Below are 3382 nucleotides of genomic sequence, written 5' to 3'. Positions count from 1 at the left end.
AAGCTATTTGTCCGATTCTCATACATGTGTAGCCTACAGGAGCCATTAGGACATTGACCCCAACTTTTGACTTCTTAACGAAAACAAGGTCTTTGAGGTTGGCGTAATGCGCACAACCAAGGGAGTTGACCCATCAAACCCAACACCTCCCCTATATAAGCTATTTGTCTGATTCTCATACATGTGTAGCCTGCAACAACGATTAGGACATCCACCCCAACTTCTGAATTCGTCTGCGTTGACCGCACCAAAGGTGCACGCCTTGGTGCTCACCAAAATCCGACTTCCGACTTCTTCTGCTATGCGGGGTCTTTGAGGTTGGCGCAGTGCGCACAACCAGGGGAGTCAACCCACCGAATGCAACACCTCCCCTATATAAGCTATTTGTCTGATTCTCATACATGCGTAGACTGCAGCAATGATTAGGACATCCACCCCAACTTTTGACTTCTTAAACAAGACAGGGTCTTTGAAGTTGGTGCAGTGCACACAACCAGGGGAGTCGACCCATCAAACGCAACACCTCCCCTATATAAAGCTATTTGTCCGATTCTCATACGTGTAGTCTGCAGCAGCGATTAGGACATCGACCCCAACTTCCGAATTCGTTTGCATTGACCGCACCAAAGGTGCACGCCTTGGTGTGCACCTTGGAGTGCACTTTGGTGCTCACCTCGGTGCACACTTTGGTGTGCACCTCGGTGTGCACCAAAGGTGCGCACCTTGGAGCGCACCAAAGGTGTACACTTTGGAGCGCACCACATAGGGTCTTTGAGAGGTTGGCGCAGTGCGCACACCAAGGTGGGTGTTGAGGTGCGTGCCGAGGTGGGTGGGTGCTAGGGTGCGCTCCATGGTGGGTGCCAGGGTGGGTGCGTGCTAGGGTGGATTCCAAAGAGGGTCATAGGGTGGGTGCCAAGGTGGGTTGGTGATATAGTGGGTTCAAAGGTGGGTACTAGGGTGGGTTCCAAGGTGGGTCACAAGTTGGGTGCCAGGATGCGTGGGTGTTAGGTTGGGTGCCAAGGTGGGCTCCTGCGTGGGTGGGTGCTAGGGTGGGTTTCAAGGTGGACGCGAGGGCGGGTGCCAAGGTGGGTAACAAGTTGGGTGTTAGGATGGGTGAGTGCTAGAGTGGGTGCCAAGGTGGGTGGGTGCTAAGGTGGATGCCAAGGTGGTTCACAGGGTGGGTGGGTTCTAGGGTGAGTTCCAAGGTGGGTCACAGGTTTAGTGCTAGGGTGCGTGTCAAGGCGGGTGTCGAGGTGCCTGGGTGCTAGGGTGTGGATGCCAATGTGGGTCATAGGGTGGGTACTAGGGTGGGCTGCAATGTGGGTGCCAAGGTGGGTAACATGCTCGGTTGGTTCTAAATTGGGTGTCAGGGTGGGTGTGCACCCACCTTGCCCGAGGTGGGTGCCAAGGTGCCAGTGTGGGTGGGTGCTAAGGTGGATGCCAAGGTGGGTGAGAAGGTGGGTGATAGGTTGAGTGGTAGGATGGGTGGGTGCCAAGATGGGTCACAGGGTGGGTGCAAGGGTGGGTAGGTGCTAGGGTTGGTGTCAGGGTGGGTGGGTGCTAGGTTGGGTTCCAAGGTGGGTGCGAGGGTGAGTGTCAAGGTGGGTCACAGGTTAGGTGCTAGGATGGGTGAGTGCTAGGGTGCAAAGGTGCCAGGGTGGGTGCTAGGATGGGTCGATGCTAGGGTGAGTGGCAAGGTGGGTCCACAAGTGTCAAGGTGGGTGCCGAGGTGGGTGCCAACTTGGGTTCCAAGGTGGGTGCCAAGTGGGCGACTGCTATGGTGGATGCCAAGGTGGGTCACGGGGTGGGTGCCAAGTTGCTAGGTTGTGTTCCAAGGTGGGTGCCAACGTGGCTGCTAGGGTGCGTGGGTTAAAGGGTGTGTCACAACGTGGGTGCCAGGATGGGTGCGCACCCACACTGGCCAAGACGGGTGCAAGGTTGGGTTCCAAGCCCGGTCACAGGCTGGGTGCTAGGATGGGTGGGTGCCAAGGTGGGCACCAGGGTGGGTGCACCCACCCTGGCCAAGGTGGGTCACGGGGTGGGTCCTAGGGTGGGTAACAGGGTGGGTACTAAGGTGCGTGCCAAGGTGGGTCATGGGGTGGGTGCCAAGGTGGGCACCAGGGTGGGTGTGCACCAACCCTAGCCAGGGTAGGTCACGGGGTGGTTGTCGGGGTGGGCGTCAAGGAGCCAAGGTGGGTGGCAAGTAGCCAAGTTGCGTGCCAAGGTGGGTGTCGGGGTGGGTGCCAAGGATCCAAGGTGGGTGCCAAGGAACCAAGGTGGGTGTCTGGGTGGGTGCCGAGGTGGGAGCCAGGGTGGGTCCCAAGGTGAGTGCAAAGGTGGGTGCCAGGGTCAAGGTGAGTGCCAATGTGGGTTCCAAGGTGCCAGGGTCAGGGTGAGTGCCAATGTGGGTTCAAAGGTGCTAAGTTGGGTGCGAGGTTGGGTGCGAGGGTGGGTGGGTGCCAAGGTGTGCTAGGTGGAAGCCCGGGTGGGTCGGCATCCCATGGGTGTCGAGTTGGGTGCCTGATGGGTGCTTCTTGTCAAGTTTTAGTCGTCGGGACTCATTTCGAGCCTTAGAGGTCGTTTCTTGTCCGGTTGCCCTGTCTTCGACCTGGGAACCCAATTTTGGTCCTCGGGTCCCATTTTTTTTTGTCTCGCATCCCACTTTTGGCCTGTGGCCTTTTCGGGGTCGATTCTCGTTTTGGGCATCAGAGCATGTTTCTTCTCCTAAAACCCAATATTTGTTTATTAAGTCTCGGAACACATTTTTGTTCTCGTGGACCCATCATGGGTCTTGGAACGCATTTGTGGTCCTTGGGTCCCATTTTGCATCCCGAAACTTGTGTTTTGGTGCTTGATCCCTATTTTGGGTGCCCACCTTGCACCAAGTGCGCACCCGGGGCAAACCGAGCGCCTTGGTGCACCGGGGCAAGATCGAGCGTGCACCCGAGGCGCCCCGAACATGCACCAAGGTGCACTCGGCCCACATGTGAGCGCAGGTCGTTGCGCCCGAGGTGGTGTGTGGGCACCGCGTTGCAGACGGGACACTGCACGCACACGACGCCCCGTCCAGGTGCACGCACGTAGGCCGGGCCGGGTGCACACCCGACGCCCTAGCAAGGTGCGCGCACCCGGGCAGGGCTCACACTTGGCGAACGGGGCGCACTTCGCGAGGGAGGGTGTGCACCTCGACGGGGGTGGGTGGCCGGGGTGGATTCGCACGTGGGTCGCGGTTTGCTAAGTACACACTGCGACAAGCTCATAACGGGTGCGATCATACCAGCGTTAGTGCACCGGATCCCATCAGAACTCCGCAGTTAAGCGCGCTTGGGCCGGAGTAGTACTAGGATGGGTGACCTCCCGGGAAGTCCCGGTGTTGCACCCT

At 58.4% G+C, this 3382-nt stretch overlaps 1 non-coding gene across 1 annotated transcript; it reads left to right on the top strand.

The window, feature by feature from the left end:
* The first annotated feature begins 3263 nt into the window (after positions 1–3263).
* On the top strand, positions 3264–3382 carry LOC131864953 (5S ribosomal RNA). The gene has a single exon (XR_009363679.1). It is a non-coding gene; the product is annotated as a 5S ribosomal RNA (ribosomal RNA).

The sequence above is a fragment of the Cryptomeria japonica genome, unplaced genomic scaffold (genome assembly GCF_030272615.1).
Source record: "Cryptomeria japonica unplaced genomic scaffold, Sugi_1.0 HiC_scaffold_98, whole genome shotgun sequence".
NCBI lineage: Eukaryota > Viridiplantae > Streptophyta > Pinopsida > Cupressales > Cupressaceae > Cryptomeria > Cryptomeria japonica.
This window is presented reverse-complemented; position numbering and strand designations above follow the sequence as displayed.